Raw genomic sequence first — 10,924 nt, 5'->3', positions numbered from 1 at the left:
TCTACTAAAAATACAAAAATTAGCTGAACATGGTGGTGCCTGTACTTCCAGCTACTCAGAAGCCTCAGGCACAATCACCAGGCTGGTCTCGAACTCCTGACCTCAGGTGATCTAACCACCTCAGCCTGCCAAAGTGCTGGGATTATAAATGTGAGCCACCTCACCCGCCCTGAAGCTGCTTTTTTTTGTGCTGAGTCAGTTCCTAGGTGGGGGCCACAAGATCAGATGAGCCAGTTTATTGATCTGGGTGGTGCCAGCTAATCCATCAGGGTCTGCAAACTATCTCAAGCACTGCTCTTAGGAGCAGTTTGGGGAGGGTCAGAATTTTGTAGCCTCCAGCTGCATGACCCCTAAACCATAATTTCTAATTTTGTGTCTAATGTTAGTCCTACAAAGGCAATCTAGTCCCCAGGCAAGAAAGAGTTCTGCTTTGGGAAAAAGCTGTTACTGTTTTTGTTTAAACCGTAAACTATAAACTAAGTTTCTCCCCAAGTTAGTTCAGCCTACTCCCAGGAATGAACAAGGCCAGCTTGGAGGTTAGAAGCAAAATGGAATCCGTTAAGTTAAATGTCTTTCACTGTCTCAGTCATAATTTTGCAAAGGCGGTTTAATACTGGGTTCAGTGATGAAAAGATTTTATTTGAACATCCCTTAAAGATGAAAGTATTTTATATCAATAAAATAATTTTTAAAATTTTAACCAACATTAATAATCTAAATACTCTGACTTGATCATAACATATTCTATGCACGTAACAAAATATTATATATACCCCATAAATACGTATGAATATCATGTATCAATTAAAAAGAATCTCAAATCACATGTGTATTGGGTCAGAGGTTGGTAAAATCTGAATCCCATTTTCTGACAAGATCTTACACTTGTGTTAAAGAACAAATTAAAGATCACTAGAGCTTATAAATAAAATATAAATGAAAAGCCAAGTTTATGCGTTTGTATACGTGCCCAGAAAGGAAAGAGCCCTGTGGGGAAATTCATTAAGTATTCACCAAGTGGGGGAAATTCAGGGGTTTTTTCAAACTGAATAGAAAGAGGTTTCATAATAGTTATGCAAATTGAAGACCGAGGATCAGCAGTCTTCAGTCTTTAGGCTGGGAAAAGTGAGCTGTTTCAAATAAGTTCTGTTGTTTATAATCACTTACCAGTTTCAGTCAATTGAATCAGCTGCAGTGAGATAAAACATTCAGTTTTGATTTGTTTCCTAAACATAGTTTCCTTTTATACTCAAAATTAGTTGCTAACCAAAAATTAAAGAAAAAACCTGATCAATAAATTTTGTTTTCTAAATGCCACTAAAATTTTATATGATATAGGAGTGTATGTGTAAAATGAAAAATAAAATGTTTCCAAATGTGTTTTAGTAGTATCAGCAAAAAGATGGTAAAATTGTGTCATTCCCATTCTCTGCTACCATCTGCTTTAAGAAAATACTTAGGAAGAAATTTGTTCAAGTCATAAAGGTATCATTTTGAGAGACAAGACTAGTTGGATTTCCTAGACCAACCAAGAATTCCTAAGCCTAGCTGCGGAAGGTGACTGCATTCACCTTTAAACACAGGGCTTGTAACTCAGCTCACACCCAACCAATCAAGTAGTAAAGAGGGCTCACTAAACTACAAATTAGACTAAAAGCAGGAGGTAAAGAAATAGTCAAATCATACATCGCCTGAGAGCACAGGAGGAGGGACAGTGATTGGGATATAAACCCAGGCATTGGAGCAGGGAGTGGCAAACCCCTTTGGGTCCCCTCCCGTTGTATGGGAGCTCTGTTTTCACGCTATTAAATCTTGCAACTGCACACTCTTCTGGTCTGTGTTTGTTCTGGCTCGAGCTGAGCTATTGCTCACCGTCCACCACTGCTGTTTGCCGCCATGGCAGCCCTGCCGCTGACTTCCACCCCTCCAGATCCAGCAGGGTGTCCGCTGGGCCTCTGATCCAGCGAGACACCCATTGCCCCTCTCCGTCGGGCTAAAGGCTCGCTACTGTTCCTGCACAGCTAAGTGCCCAGGTTCGTCCTAATCGAGCTGAACACTAGTTGCTGGGTTCCACGGTTCTCTTCCATGACCCACAGCTTCTAATAGAGCTATAACACTCACCGCATGGCCCAGGGTTCCATTCCTTGGAATCCGTGAGGCCAAGAACCCCAGGTCAGAGAACAAAAGGCTTGCTGCCATCTTGGGAGCAGCCTGCCACCATCTTGGGAGCTCTAAGAACAAATATTTTCAGATAAATCTTTGAGTAAGTTCATAACTGGATTATCTGAAATATGCAAGGAATCCTTTTCACCAAGATAAATGCACACACTCCAACAGAAATTATCTTGTAAATTCAATGTTGATAGTTGATATGATTTGGCTTGGTGTCCCCACCCAAATCTCATCTTGAATTGTAATCTCCAGGTGTTTCGGGAGAGACCTGGTGGGAGGTGATTAGATTATGGGGACAGTTTCCCCTATGCCGTTCTTGTGATCATGAATGTATTCTCTTAAAATCTGATGGTTTTATAAGCGGTAGTTTTTCCTGCGTTCTCACACACTGTCTCCTGCCACCAAGTGAAGAAGGCCCTTGCTTCCCCTTTGCCTTCCACCATGATTGTGTTGTAAGTTTCCTGAGGCTTCCCCAGCCACGAGGAACTATGGGTCAATTAAACCTCTTTCCTTTATAAATTACACAGTCTCAGGTATTTCTTTAAAGCAGTATGAAAACACACGACCAGTCAACATAATCATAATTTGTCTTTTTATTATCTGACCTCCCCATTTTTCTTATAAAAGAATGATTACTTTATTCAGAAGTGGGACTCTGCACAATTGAGAGATGATATTTCCCAGCCTTCTTTGTATATAAAAACGGCAGTGTGACATAGTTCTTGCCAATGAGACCTAAGAAGAATTTTGCTGGAATTTGTGGGAATGGGCTAATTTCTTATTTAGGCATAGCCCTTCCTCTTCCTTCTACTGCTCTCCTCCCACCACCCTCCTTCTTTGCCTTCTTGTTCTTATTCTTTTAAAAGAAAAGGTAAATAGGAAGCTGACAGTGGATTATCCAACTTGCTACCATATAGCTCCCATGGAGATCAAAGCTCACCTTATGGAGAGTTGAGCACAAAAAACTGAGAATCTGAAAACACTGATGATACTGAAATGGCCATTGCAAAGTTATAGCTGAGAGCATGAATATAATGAAAGAGATCTGACCTAACCAACTTCACCTTGCTTCTAACCTCCAAGCCATCCTTGTTTATTCCTGGGCCTAGGCCAAACTAACTTTGGGAAGAACTTAATTTATAGTTTGAAACAAAGACAATATCTTTCTCCCAAAACAAGCTCCCTTCTTGCCTGGGGTCTAGACTGCCTTTGTAGGAGTAACCAATTAGCCACACAATTAGAAATTATGGTTTAAGAGTCATGTAGCTGGAGGCTGTGAAGTTCTCACCCTTGCCAGTGCTCCTGGGGATCACATCTCTATTGTAAAATGTAAGATCAGTGCTTCAGATATTTTGCAGACCCTGCAATTGATGGATCAGCTGGTACCACCCACATTAATAAACTGGCTCATCTGGTTCTTGCGGCCCCCACTCAGAAACTAAGTACAAGAGGGCAGCTTTGATTCCCTGTGATTTCATCTTCGACCCAAGCAATCAGCACTCCCAATTCACTGGCCCCTTACCCACCAAATTATCCTTAAAAAACCCAATCCCTGAGTCTTTGGGGAGACTGATTTGAGTAATAACAAAACTCTAGAGGGTCTCCCATAGAGTCAGCTGTGCATGAATTAAACTCTCTCTATGGCAATTCCCCTGTCTTGATAAATCAACTCTGTCTAGGAAGCAGGCAGAGAGAACCCACTGAGCGGTTACAATATTGTAGGTCTTGTTAGTTAGCTCTAGACAGTTTCCCTAGACTTCTTGAAAAAGCCTGCTTTTCTACCTGGTGAAGTAATGGTATTAAGGAATACAATCTCAAATTGATATACTAATATAGGCATTTCTAGAAAGAATATAGTTTGTACAAATGAGAAAATAAACTTCAAGTTATTCTAATATTAAAAGTGAGGTTAAAATTGTTTTCACTTTTAATTACCTCAGTCACCTTTCCTCACCATTTAGAATGGACCATTGTTTAATGTTATAGCTGGGATTACCTTAAAAATCTCCTGGTTTTATTGATTTCTAGTATTTAATGGGTGAAGAAATTAATCTACAGAAAGCCACAGTGACTCACTCAGAGTTATGATTCAGACTCAGAGTTTATAAGTCCAAGACCAACATTGTTTCTTACATGCTGCGTTGCCTACAGGTGTCCATAGTACCTGTTCTCTACATTTATTGTCAATACTCAGTAGAACTATTAATACCTCAGGGAAGCAAGATTAGTTAATAATGGAATGTGTATTAGCATTGCAAACATGAGCTATTTCATGAAGGCCAGGGTGAGAGCATTTCATCAGCTTGGATTCTCAAGGTCTTATCAATGCTTGAATCTGTAACTGTATCAGTATGTCTTATGGTGATGCTGGACATCAGTGGAACACAGATGTAGACAATTATCTTCAAACCCAATTATCGGGGAAGCCAAAGATTTACCTAGGAAATATTACCTTTGCTAGGACTAGGAACATCTCAGTTTGTTTTTGTGAAGCTTTCGTGATTGGCACAATATGAGTTTAAAGTATGGAGAATCGGATTCAGTTTCTAGCTTGTACAATTAACAGCTGTGTAAATAATGACTCACCCAAGAATGTTGTCAGCAGAGTATTATTTGTGTTGGGTTTCATTTGTGGGGATTGTTTTGTTTGCATATATATTTGTGCATTTTATGTGGTTTGGGGGAGCATGGGGGTTCTGCTCATCTCTGTGTGTCTACCCAGGTCTCTAGTAGTCACATTAGCCCAGGTAGACTCTTTAGCCATTAACTAAATATTGGCTTCCCAGTTTTTCACTGCACATACAATAATGTACGGTAATCAGATGTGTGACTTTGTCATGTGTACACACTTCCAGAACTGCCAGTTCAAAATAAACAGACCTGGCTTATGGAGAATCCACATAATGTCACAGGAATGACTCACATACCTTCCAGAAAGATATGTGAGTAAAAGAAGCTGTCCTATGCTATGGATAGTGAGCAGAGCTACAAAGAATTAAGGATATAGAATCTATAATTTCATAAGGTATTTTTTTCTGAGTTACCCCTGGTGGAATAAACAAAGGGAAAATGCATTTTTGTCTACCTTGGGAGGGAAAATAACATGACTGTGAAGTCTCTTAGATTTAATGGAGCTTTCTTTGATTTCTAGATATTTCTAAGAGTTTGTTAACATTTATTACAACAGGCACCAGAAACTTTTAGGGGAAAATGTGAACAAAAAAAGGAACTATGGCATTTTCACTAAGGAAATGAAGAGTGACCTGGAGAAAAAAGAGACAAACACATCTTGGTCCCAGACCAGTTTTAAGAAACCCTTTTATACTAAGCTCTTTTCAACAGAAAGTGTTAATAGTATTCAATTAAAAAAAAAAAAGAAAGAAAGAGAACGCATAAAATTCACTTAGCTCTCCTAACTATGGCAAATTACGGGAACACATTGTTTTGTTAAATTCAATCAGTCCTAGGTCTTAGAGAAGTTACAAATGGGATTATCTTATGGATAAATGTGACAGAAATAGGATGGGAACTTGAAGAATATAATCAATTTCTGAGGATCAGGAAAGTGGAATTAAGTCCTTCTGATTTCGAGAAATTACTGGGCAGTAGTGCAGATCAGCTACTGTTGGGAGACAGAAATAATTGTAATTTTAACAGGCTTAGATCAGTGGTAGTGCAGAGGAGGGCATAGGATAAAGCAAACTTCATAGACATAAAATGCAAACCTGTACAATAGCCAGGATGTCAAATTGGAGATAAAGACACCTTTGGGAAACTGTACTAGAGAGGATTAGCAAGGCATATGTTGTGGTTACACAAAACCCCAGTGTCTTTTAAACCCCAGTTTAAAAGACAGTTATCTGACCTCTCTCCAAGTTTATTACAGACTAAAGAATCACAGTTGCCTGTACATATTTCTATGTTTGAGGAATTAAATGACTATTGCTAAGAGATGGGATTCGAATTTATTGAAGCTTCCAAGAGTCTTTACAAGAATGACAAGGATATTGCAGGGACCAAGGGGTGGGCATGGTGGCTCACGCCTGTAATCCCAGCACTTTGGGAGGCTGAGGCAGGTGGATCACGAGGTCAAGAGATTGAGACCATCCTGGCCAACATGGTGAAACCCCGTCTCTACTAAAAAAAAAAAAAATTAGCTGGGCCTGGTGGCATGCACCTGTAGTCCCAGCTACTCAGGAGGCTAGAGCAGAAGAATCACTTGAACTTGAGAAGCAGAGGTTGCAGTGAGCCAAGGAGCCGAGATTATACCACTGCACTCCAGCCTGGCGACAGAGTGAGATTCCGTCTCTAAATAAATAAATAAATAAATAAATAAATAAATAAATAAATAAATAAATGAATAGAATATTGTGGGGGCCAAGGGGATAGCTTTCCCTTGGCCCTCTGAAGGTTCCCTGAAAAGTCAACTTGCAAAAGGCAGATTAATTTGAGAAAAGGCTACAAATTATTCAACACATAGACACAAGGGCCTTCAGAATGAAGACACAAAAAATACAGAGGAAATTGTCCATTTGTATGTTTAGGTTCAACAAAGGAAGGACAGCCCTGTAGAAATATGACTGGATATAACCTAATGCTAAGAGACTGAGTGGGAAACCCAGCAAGGCCTGTCTGGCTAGATTTTTCTTGGCCTCTCTGTGCTGCATTCCTTCCTTTTGGTTGTAGGATAGGACCATCTCTGGAATGGGCATCTTATGGCCTACAGTCAAACAAGGTAGCTCAGATGATTTCTTTATGACCAGTTTTACACTGATAGAGTGGAAGGAGAGTTATAGTAATACTTTTAGATTTTATGGCTGACTTTGGCAAGAGGGGTTTCTGGTTTCTATGACCCATGTTGGGAAGAGCTTCTTGTTTCTACAGCTAGCCTCCAAGAAAGACAGGACTGAGAGACAGAAGGGTCCAAGAAAGTCAGAGAAAATCTTTTGCTTCTGAGGTATTGTTTTGGGGTATTGTTTTCTGAGCCCCTAAATACATAATAGGTTCTTTGTCTTTGCCCTTTTTATGTTCTTTTCCTCCTGTTTTCTGTCATGTGCCACTGTCACCATTTTCAGGTGGGCTTTCGAGAATGAATGTGCAAAATTCATGATTAGGGTCAATCATGCTTCCATAGCTATGGGCCTTACAAGCATTAACTGTCTATCATTTGTATCTTCAGATTGATATTCAGAACAGTTTCAGGATTCTCACACTATGCTAGAGAACAAATTTTTAAATAAATCCATCAACATATTGATATGGGAGAGGGGCGGGGAAGCGCTGAGTTGAGAAGGGCGGGGTCCCTGGCGAGGGTCCACCCTCAGCCTGTGCCCACGAACCTAGGTGAGGTCAGGCACTCCTGTTTTCATGCCCAAATGTTGCATTTCCAAGCTAGCCATGCCCCTCCTCCTGTGCCTATAAAAACCCTGATACCGCAGTGGGTATACACACAAAAGTGGCTGGACGTTGAGAGGAACACACTGGCAGAAGAACACACCAACAGATGCTGGCAGACTATCGGTGGCAGAACAAAGCAGATGCCAAAGGAAATTTAGCTGAGGATGGTTGGAGGAGAGGCAGGCTGCTGAGTGGCCCTACTCCAGGGAAATAACACCTTCCCACTCCGTCCCCCTTCTGGTTCCCCATCCATCTGTTGATAACTACTATCACTACTCCATAAAACCTTGCACTCGCTCTCCAAGCCCACATATGATCTGATTTTTCTGGTACACTAGGGCAAGAACCCAGGGGCACAGAAAGCCCTCTGTCCGTGCGATAAGACAGAGGGTCTAATTAAGCCGTTTAAAACAAGGTGCCTGCGGACGGCTAAGCTGAAAGAGCACATTGTAACACACACCCGTTTGGGTTTTGGGAGCTGTAAACACTCAACCCTAGATGCTGCCATGGAGTGGGAGCCCATGCTCCCCACGACCTGCCCATCTGCATGCTTCCCTTAGGGGTCTGAGCTGCCGGGCACCAAAGAAGTGAGTCCCACCCCCATCACGTGCCCTGCAAGGGGGATAAGGGAAAACTCCCCTCCTTTCAATATGTTAAAGCTTATTCACCCCATGAGAGCCATTTAAAACGCTATTCTTGGCTGGGCGTGGTGGCTCACGCCTGTAATCCAGCACTTTGGGAGGCCGAGGTGGGCGGATCACGAGGTCAGGAGATTGAGACCATCCTGGCTAACATGGTGAAACTCCATCTCTACTAAAAATACAAAAAATTAGCCAGCTGTGGTGGCGGGCGCCTGTAGTCTCAGCTACGCAGGAGGCTGAGGCAGGAGAATGGCATGAACCCGGGAGGTGGAGCTTGCAGTGAGCCGAGATTGCGCCACAGCACTCCAGCCTGGGTGACAGAGAAAGACTCTGTCTCAAAAATAAATAAAATAAAATAAAATAAAATAAAATGCTATTCTTAACATCAGTTCTGTTTCATTGGTCTATTCACCTTGTTGCTAGGCTTATTACTAGGACTATGTAGTATGCTTCCTCACGGTTCTATTTTAACATTCTAGGAGAATGAAAACCCCACAGAGGAAGGTGGTTTTGTCTGTTCTGTTCATGGATGCAATCCAAGCACCTAGAACACGGCCTGGCACAGAAGAAGCACTCAAACTATGGTATTTGAATGAAAAGTGAGGAATATTTTTCATGTGGAATGTTTTAAAGGAATGTTGTGCCCTCCACCTCTTCAGTAAGGAGATTTTCTGTGAAGCACCACACAAGGCCTGCTGTGTGCATGGCGAGATCAGCAAAGGCAGAGACCAAGAGAAGCAGGAACCTGGCAGAGCTGCTGACGATGGTGTAGAAAGAGACTCCCCCGTGCTTAGTCATCCCATCACGCCCATTGTCATGTGTAGCCTCCAGTTATACAAAGCTAGAGATGCTCAGCCTCATCCCCATCTGAGGTAATTGCATTCTTTTGCCCTATTCATCATCACTGAATGGTGAGTCCCAGCAACTCTGTTTTACTGTGATATCAAGAGCACCAGGAAATAACCATTTGTTTGTATTTCACTTGGAAGGTAGGGTCTCACACCAGGTTTGGGGGTTTACTGTTCAAGTCCAGATGACCAGTAAAGCAAGTTCCTGGAAGTAATAATATACCAGTTAAGAGCAAAGTCCCTGAATTAAGATTACCTGGATTCAAATCTAGACTTCACTAATTTCTAGGGTGTGTGACAGGGTAAGTTACTTAATCTCTCTGTAACTGAGATTATCAGCCAAAAGGCAGAAACCTCCTGTTATTTTGGCAGAGAGTACTTGCTAGAAAGAGTCATTACCTGTGTATTAAAGAACTGCAAAGGCATAAAGAAAACACTAAAATAGTATAGAGACAGAAACTGCATGAATCAGCCACCAGCCCAGTCACTACTAACTCCCTAAGAAACCTATGGCTTTTGGTTTCCCCACCTGTAAAATGCTGAAGTTGGGGGGAAAATCCTTTCACTTTCATTCCACTGGCATGATATGAGATTCTAAGAAACAGGGAGAATATTCCGTGAGGAGCCAATAACCAAGTCAAACATCAAGAGAGTCTGTGAACGCTGCTCCAAGGAATCTCTCTCTGGGTAACCAGACTTTGTACCCTAGTCCTAGCCCATCATCTCCATTACTAGAGAAAAAAAAAATACAGTTAGTCTGTCCAAGGCTGGCAGAGTCTTCCAACATATAAGACGCATTTCTATTTTACTAGCTTCATGGTCTGCTTGGGGTGGGGATGGCGGTGAGATCGTATCCTTGAAGGAAGCACTAGGACTGTGAGTCACTTGGCTGTCTAGAGCACCAGGACTGTTTGCAAAGGGCTGAGGAGATTCCTATCAATGGACAGGAGCATGAATTTAGAGTAAACATAGATTATATTTAGAGACCAGAGATCAATCTAGAGTTAAAATACACTTTTCTCTAAAGGGGATGGGAGAAGGTGTTGGACAAGAAATACCAGATTATTCTTTTCTTTTTTTTTTTTCTTGAGACGGAGTCTCGCTCTGTTGCCCAGGCTGGAGTACAGTGGTGCGATCTCAGCTCACTGCAAGCTCCACCTCCCAGCTTCACGCCATTCTCCTGCCTCAGCCCCCCAAGTAGCTGGGATTACAGGTGCCCACCACCACACCCAGCTGATTTTTTGTATCTTTAGTAGAGACCGGGTTTCACCCTGTTAGCCAGGATGGTCTCAATCTCCTGACTTTGTGACCTGCCCGCCTCGGCCTCCCAAAGTGCTGGGATTACAGGCGTGAGCCACCGCGCCCAGCTGAAATACCAGATTTTTCTTAATGGTTCATATATGTCAGGCTCAATCGTGGGGACTTTTATGTTATTTGACTTACTTCACAAAACAACTCTGAAAAACCTTTTTTCAAATTTTATTTATGAAAAAACAAACTGGATATTTAACTGATTTTCTCACGAATTCCTTCTCAGGGTCTCAGAAGAAGTGTGAGAGAAGCCCAAATGACCAAGGTTCTTTGACAATTTGGTCAAAACAGGTCATAGACCCAGAGGAAGGTCTGGATCATGGAAGTTTTCTTAAGCAAAGACAATGCTGGTTGTGGGTATTAAGATGTTGACTAAGCTGGGCACAGTGGCTCATGCCTGTAATCCTAGCACTTTGGGAGGCTGAGGTGGGTGGATCACCTGAGGTCAGGAGTTCAAGACCAACCTGACAAACATGATGAAATCCTGTCTCTAGTAAAAATACAAAAATTAGCTGGGTGTGGTGGTGGGCACCTGTAGTTCCAGCTACTGGGGAG

The sequence above is a fragment of the Piliocolobus tephrosceles genome, chromosome 13 (genome assembly GCF_002776525.5).
Source record: "Piliocolobus tephrosceles isolate RC106 chromosome 13, ASM277652v3, whole genome shotgun sequence".
Classification (NCBI taxonomy): Eukaryota; Metazoa; Chordata; class Mammalia; order Primates; family Cercopithecidae; genus Piliocolobus; species Piliocolobus tephrosceles.
The sequence above is the reverse complement of the archived record's forward strand: the minus strand, read 5'-3'. Positions refer to the sequence as shown.